Source organism: Natator depressus, chromosome 14 (genome assembly GCF_965152275.1).
Source record: "Natator depressus isolate rNatDep1 chromosome 14, rNatDep2.hap1, whole genome shotgun sequence".
Classification (NCBI taxonomy): domain Eukaryota; kingdom Metazoa; phylum Chordata; order Testudines; family Cheloniidae; genus Natator; species Natator depressus.
In genome coordinates, this window is record NC_134247.1 from 37,926,720 (window position 1) to 37,934,742 (window position 8,023).

At 47.2% G+C, this 8,023-nt stretch overlaps 1 long non-coding RNA gene across 1 annotated transcript; it reads left to right on the forward strand.

Moving 5' to 3' along the window:
• Positions 1–24: 24 nt before the first annotated feature.
• Positions 25–3,757, forward strand: LOC141998604 (uncharacterized). Its single transcript, XR_012641859.1, has 3 exons — positions 25–136; positions 547–623; positions 3,620–3,757. It is a non-coding gene; the product is annotated as an uncharacterized LOC141998604 (long non-coding RNA).
• Positions 3,758–8,023: the final 4,266 nt, after the last annotated feature.

Sequence of the window (8,023 nt, forward strand, 5' to 3'; positions counted from 1 at the left end):
ACGGGTTTTTCCCTATTTCTTTTCCAGTTCCAACTTTTTGCTGGCTTTTCATTTTTAAGAAATGATTTCTGGGGGCTGACACACGACCTCCAATGTCTCAGATACCTACAGACCTGCGGACTGCGTGGATTTTTGGGTAACAAAGTGTGATGATGGGGGTCCCCTATCACAGTAGTGCTACCTCTCCCTTTCCTCATGCTCTGGTCCAGGGGCAGCGCATTATGACAGCCAGGGGCATTCCTGTCACCATTTGCTACGAGTGTGACATTTCTATTTTAAATTTGGACACAAATAAAGTACCTTTGTGATTGGGAAATGTGTTCTACAGCATTAAACCTCGGGGCGAGTGTAGTAACTCCTCGCTTAACGTTGTAGTTATGTTCCTGAAAAATGCGACTTTAAGCGAAACAATGTTAAGTGAATCCAGTTTCCCCATAAGAATGAATATAAATGGAGGGGGGGGGTGAGGTTCCAGGGAAATTTTTTTCACCAGACAAAAGACTACACACACACACTCTATAAGTTTTAAACAAACAATTTTCCTAGATGCAATAACTGATGGATTCCTTCATCAAGTAGTTGCTGAACCGACAAGAGGGGATGCCATTTTAGATTTGGTTTTGGTGAGTAGTGAGGACCTCATAGAAGAAATGGTTGTAGGGGACAATCTTGGTTCAAGTGATCATGAGCTAATTCAGTTCAAACTGAACAGAAGGATTAACAAAAATAAATCTGCGACTAGGGTTTTTGATTTCAAAAGGGCTGACTTTCAAAAATTAAGGAAATTAGTTAGGGAAGTGGATTGGACTGAAGAATTTATGAATCTAAAGGTAGAGGAGGCCTGGGATTATTTTAAATCAAAGCTGCAGAAGCTATCAGAAGCCTGCATCCCAAGAAAGGGGAAAAATTCATAGGCAGGAGTTGTAGACCAAGCTGGATGAGCAAGCATCTCAGAGAGGTGATTAAGAAAAAGCAGAAAGCATACAGGGAGCGGAAGATGGGAGGGATCAGCAAGGAAAGCTACCTTATTGAGGTCAGAACATGTAGGGATAAAGTGAGACAGGCTAAAAGTCAAGTAGAGTTAGACCTTGCAAAGGGAATTAAAACCAATAGTAAAAGGTTCTATAGCCATATAAATAAGAAGAAAACAAAGAAAGAAGAAGTGGGACCGCTAAACACTGAGGATGGAGTGGAGGTCAGGGATAATCTAGGCATGGCCCAATATCTAAACAAATACTTTGCCTCAGTCTTTAATAAGGCTAAAGAGGATCTTAGGGATAATGGTAGCATGACAAATGGGAATGAGGATATGGAGGTAGATATTACCATATCTGAGGTAGAAGCGAAACTCAAACAGCTTAATGGGACTAAATCGGGGGGCCCAGATAATCGTCATCCAAGAATATTAAAGGAACTGGCACGTGAAATTGCAAGCCCATTAGCAAGAATTTTTAATGAATCTGTAAACTCAGGAGTTGTACCGTATGACTGGAGAATTGCTAACATAGTTCCTATTTTTAAGAAAGGGAAAAAAGGTGATCCGGGTAACTACAGGCCTGTTAGTTTGACATCTGTAGTATGCAAGGTCTTGGAAAAAATTTTGAAGGAGAAGGTAGTTAAGGACATTGAAGTCAATGGTAAATGGGACAAAATACAACATGGTTTTACAAAAGGTAGATCGTGACAAACCAACCTGATCTCCTTCTTTGAGAAAGTAACGGATTTTTTAGACAAAGGAAACACAGTGGATCTAATTTACCTAGATTTCAGTAAGGTGTTTTATACGGTGCCACATGGGGAATTATTAGTTAAATTGGAAAAGAGGGGGATCAAGATGAAAACTGAAAGGTGGATAAGGAATTGGTTAAAGGGGAGACTACAATGGGTCCTACTGAAAGGTGAACTGTCAGGCTGGAGGGAGGTTACCAGTGGAGTTCCTCAAGGATCGGTTTTGGGACCAATCTTATTTAATCTTTTTATTACTGACCTCGGCACAAAAAGTGGGAGTGTGCTAATAAAGTTTGCGGATGATACAAAGCTGGGAGGTATTGCCAATTTAGAGAAGGACATGGATATCGTACAGGAGGATCTGGATGACCTTGTAAACTGGAGTAATAGTAATAGGATGAAATTTAATAGTGAGAAGTGCAAGGTCATGCATTTAGGGATTAATAACAAGAATTTTAGTTATAAGCTGGGGACGCATCAATTAGAAGTAACGGAGGAGGAGAAGGACCTTGGAGTATTGGTTGATCATAGGATGACTATGAGCCGCCAATGTGATATGGCTGTGAAAAAAGCTAATGTGGTCTTGGGATGCATCAGGAGAGGTATTTCCAGTAGGGATAAGGAGGTTTTAGAACCATTATACAAGGCACTGGTGAGACCTCACCTGGAATACTGTGTGCAGTTCTGGTCTCCCATGTTCAAGAAGGATGAATTCAAACTGGAACAGGTACAGAGAAGGGTTACTAGGATGATCTGAGGAATGGAAAACTTGTCTTATAAAAGGAGACTCAAGGAGCTTGGCTTGTTTAGCCTAACTAAAAGAAGGTTGAGGGGAGATATGATTGCTCTCTATAAATATATCAGAGGGATAAATACCAGAGAGGGAGAGGAATTATTTAAGCTCAGTACCAATGTGGACACAAGAACAAATGGATATAAACTGGCCACCAGGAAGTTTAGACTTGAAATTAGACGAAGGTTTCTAACCATCAAAGGAGTGAAGTTTTGAAATAGCCTTCCAAGGGAAGCAGTGGGGGCAAAAGATCTATCTGGCTTTAAGATTAAACTCGATAAGTTTATGGAGGAGATGGTATGATGGGATAACATGATTTTGGTAATTAAATATTCATGGTAAATAGGCCTAATGGCCTGTGATGGGATGTTAGATGGGGTGGGATCTGGGTTACCCAGGAAAGAATTTTCTGTAGTATCTGGCTGGTGAATCTTGCCCATATGCTCAGGGTTCAGCTGATCGCCATATTTGGGGTCGGGAAGGAATTTTTCTCCAGGGCAGATTGGAAGAGACCCGGGAGGTTTTTTGCCTTCCTCTGTAGCATGGGGCACGGATCACTTGCTGGAGGATTCTCTGCTCCTTGAAGTCTTTAAACCACGATTTGAGGACTTCAATAGCTCAGACATAGGTGAGAGGTTTTTTGCAGGAGTGGGGTGGGTGAGATTCTGTGGCCTGCATTGTGCAGGAGGTCAGACTAGATGATCCTAATGGTCCCTTCTGACCTTAATATCTATGAATCTATGAAAGTTCTGCTGGTTATCCACACAAAATGCCAGTTACAATATATACTGTCAAAAATGCTTTTTCTCTAGCCCTAACATGGTTCATCTGGCATTTTGTTAATTACATTGTCCCAGAGAAAACCTGTCGTGTCTGGTGGTTTTAGATGGAGATTCAGGGGGAGGATTTCAGAGATAGGTACCCAGTGGCTGTTTTGTAAGTCCTATTGACTGTCAATGTGAATTAGACACCTAATCACCATACGTGCCTTTGAAAAAATCTCCCCTCAAATCACTGTTTGTAGATTGATTTGGACCCACACATTCTATAAAATGTGTCTTTTTAAATACCACTGTCCCTTTTTTTTTTCTCCACCAGCTGCATGCGTTTCAAGGATCACAGGATCTCCTCCTTCCCAGAGACTAGTGAAGATTAGAAGGCGAAAAAAACGCACTCGTGATGAAATGTTCTCTGAGCTCATGCTGTCCTCCCACACTGACAGAGCACAGACGAATGCATGGAGGCAGACAATGCCAGAGTGCAGGAAGGCACAAAATGACCGGGAGGAGAGGTGGCGGGCTGAAGAGAGTAAGTGGTGGGCTGAAGAGAGGGCTGAAGCTGAAAGGTGGCAGCAGCGTGATGAGAAGAGGCAGGATTCAATGCTGAGGCTGCTGGAGGATCAAACTAATGCGCTCCAGCGTATGGTTGAGCTGCAGGAAAGGCAGCAGGAGCACAGACTGCCACTACAGCCCCTGTGTAACCAACCGCCCTCCTCCCCAAGTTCCATAGCCTCCTCACCCAGATGCCAAAGAACGCGGTGGGGGGGCCTCCGGACACCTAGCAACTCCACCCCAGAGGATTGCCCAAGCAACAAAAGGCTGGCATTCAATAAGTTTTAAACTTTTAAAGTGCTGTGTGTCCTTGTCCTTCCCTCTTCCACCACCCCTCCCAGGCTACGTTGGCAGTTATCCCCCTATTTGTGTGATGAATTAATAAAGAATGCATGAATGTGAAGCAACAATGACTTTATTGCCTCTGCAAGTGGTGATCAAAGGGAGGAGGGGAGGGTGCTTAGCTTACAGGGAAGTAGAGTGAACCAAGGGGCGGGGGGTTTCGTCAAGGAGAAACAAACAGAACTTTCACACCGTAGCCTGGCCAGTCACGAAACTGGTCTTCAAAACTTCTCTGATGCGCACCGCGCCCTCCTGTGCTCTTCTAGCCACCCTGGTGTTGGGCTGCATGTAACCAGCGGCCAGGTGATTTGCCTCAACCTCCCACCCTGCCATAAACGTCTCCCCCCTTACTCTCACAGATATTGTAGAGCGCACAGCAAGCAGTAATAACAGCGGGAATATTGGTTTCGCTGAGGTCTAACCGAGTCAGTAAACTGCGCCAGCACGCTTTTAAACGTCCAAATGCACATTCTACCACCATTCTGCACTTGCTCAGCCTGTAGTTGAACAGCTCCTGACTACTGTCCAGGCTGCCTGTGTACGGCTTCATGAGCCACGGCATTAAGGGGTTGGCTGGGTCCCCAAGGATAACTATAGGCATTTCAACATCCCCAACGGTTATTTTCTGGTCTGGGAATAAAGTCCCTTCCTGCGGCTTTTGAAACAGACCAGAGTTCCTGAAGATGCGAGCGTCATGTACCTTTCCCGGCCATCCCACGTTGATGTTGGTGAAACGTCCCTTGTGATCCACCAGTGCTTGCAGCACTACTGAAAGGTACCCCTTGTGGTTTATGTACTCGCCGGCTTGGTGCTCCGGTGCCAAGATAGGGATATGGGTTCCGTCTATGGCCCCACCACAGTTAGGGAATCCCGTTGCAGCAAAGCCATCCACTATGACCTGCACATTTCCCAGGGTCACTACCCTTGATATCAGCAGAGCTTTGATTGCGTGGGCTACTTGCATCACAGCAGCCCCCACAGTAGATTTGCCCACTCCAAATTGATTCCCGACTCACCGGTAGCTGTCTGGCGTTGCAAACTTCCACAGGGCTATCGCCACTCGCTTCTCAACTGTGAGGGCTGCTCTCATCTTGGTATTCATGCTCTTCAGGGCAGGGGAAAGCAAGTCACAAAGTTCCATGAAAGTGCCCTTACGCATGCGAAAGTTTTGCAGCCACTGGGAATCGTCCCAGACCTGCAACACTATGTGGTCCCACCAGTCTGTGCTTGTTTCGCGGGCCCAGAATTGGCGTTCCACCACATGAACCTGCCCCATTAGCACGATGATGCCCACATTGCCAGGGCCGGTGCTTTGAGAGAAGTGTGTGTCCATGTCCTCATCACTCTCGTCACCGTGCTGATGTCGCCTCCTCGCTCGGTATCGCTCTGCCAGGTTCTGGTGCAGCATATACTGCTGGATAATGCGCGTGGTGTTTAATGTGGTCCTAATTGCCAAAGTGATCTGAGCGGGCTCCATGCTTGCCGTGGTACGGCGTCTGCGCAGGTAACTCAGGAAAAAAGGCGCGAAACAATTGTCTGCCATTGCTTTCATAGAGGGAGGGAGGGAAGGAGGGCCTGATGACATGTACCCAGAACCACCCGCAACAATGTTTTCTGCCCATCAGGCATTGGGATCTCAACCAGAATTCCAATGGGCAGCGGAGACTGCGGGAACTGTGGGATAGCCACCCCCAGTGCACCGCTTGCCTCGGTACTGTGGAAGCACTACGCCGAGTTAATGCACTTAGAGCATTTTGTGTGGGGACTCACACACTCGACTATTTAAAAACGATTTCTGCAAAACCGACTTCTATAAATTCGACCTAATTTCATAGTGTAGACACACCCTCAGTCTCTAGGGTGCCACAAGGACGCCCCGTTTTTTTGTTGTTGTTTTTTTTTTGGCTGATACAGACTAACACGGCTACTACTGAAACCACTCCAAAAAGTTTTCCAGCACCACTTGCATCCACATCTGCTGTGGCCTGGGCCCCGCTCCCGGCATGTGCCCAGCTGTGGCCTACCTTGTGCTCCCGGGCAGCCTCCTCTATAGGGACCACCCCTGTGAGCGCGGTGAGCCTGGGACTCCCTGCAGATCACACAGGTGAGCATTTGGTCCTGGTTACAGAAGAGTTTGAAAGGCTCTTGGAGGCTCTTCAAAGGATTCACGGCTGCAGCCATGGCTCTTTGCAGACAGGGTAAGTTTCCTTTCCTGCCAGACCCGGCAAGCAGCCTTGTAAAGCAGATTGCCCAACCGGGAGCCAGTCACGCTCTCTGGCGGGAAATTAAAACAAACCCATCAACACACACACAACACACCAGAAGCCACATATTCCCACCCCCCAGAAAAGCCCCCAAACAAGCAACATGCTACTTAAAGAAATGAAGCAATTACATACACAAAGAAGCCAATAGAGACTTGCTGGGAGCAGGCTTGGCAGCTTTCCTTCTACACCACATAATAAAACCAGGCTCAGATTCAGGTTTAAGGTCAAGACCCTTCCTGTACCTCCTTTGTAAAGCGCTTGGAGGGAAAACACTATATAAGAGTGTTACTAATCCCTAATAGTTAGAGATCATTTTAAGCCTTGACCAATTTATTCCTTCCAAAAAATTTTATTTGCATTAACTTAACTATTATAACTCTGGGGTTTCGAGTTATTCATATCATCAATATCCAATCCCTTTTTTGAATCTTGCTAAATTACTGGCCTCAAAAACTCCATGTGGCAATGAGTTCCACAGTTTAATTACATGTTGTGTAAAAGTATTTCTTATTGATTTTGAATTTGATCCCTTTCCATTTCATTGACTGTCCTATTGTTCTTGTGTTCTGAGACAGGCAGAAAAGACGTTTCCAGTCTTCTCTGTCCCATTCATTATTTTATCCTATTCCCTCCTATTCATCTCCTTTCTAAGGTAAACAATCCCATTCTTTTGAATCTTTCTTACCAAAAGAGTCTTTCCAGGCCCTTCATCATTCACATTGCCCTTCTCTGAACCCTCTCCAATATTGCAATAGCCTTTTTCAAATGGTGTGACCAGTACTGCACACGCTACTCTAGGTCAGTGGTTTTCAAACTTTTTTTCTGGTGACCCAGTTGAAGAAAATTGTTGATGCCCATGACCCAACGGAGTGTGTGTGGGGGGGTCAGGGCTCTGGGCTGAGGGTTCAGGCTCTGGGGTGGGCCAGGGCTGAGGGGTTTGGGGTGCAGGAGGGGGCTCCGGGTTAGGGGAGGCTTTGGGCTGGGGCAGGGGGTTGGGGCGCGCCTCAGGTTTACCTCCGGCAGCTTCCGGTCAGCAGCGCAGCTGGGGTGCAGAGGCAGGCTTCCCGCCTGTCCTGGGACCGTGAACCATGCTGCCCCCCAGAAGCAGCCAGCAGCAGGTCCAGCTCCTAGGAGGAAGCATGCACGCGGCTTCGCGCTGCTCTTGCCCACAGGCACCGCCCGCCCCCCCAGCTCCCATTGGCTGGGAGTGCGGAGCCGGTGCTCAGGGGAGGGCAGCGCGCCGAGCCCCCCGCCCCCCGCATAGGAGCCGGGCCTGCTGCTGGCCGCTACCAGGATGGTGTCGGAACAGGGAGGAACTAGCCTGCCTTAGCCGGGCAGCACTGCCGATGGGACTTTTAACAGCCCGGATGGCGGTGCTGACCAGAGCCATCATGACCCAGTCCTTTCCATTCCACGACTCAGTTCTGGGTCGCGACCCATGGTTTGATAACCACTGCTCTAGGTGAAGAGAAACCATCAGTTGATGCATCACAGCACAGGCTTGGGGGAAAGTGACCTGGATGCACGCAGCACTTGGTATTGCTCCTTCCTCCCCCACTCAT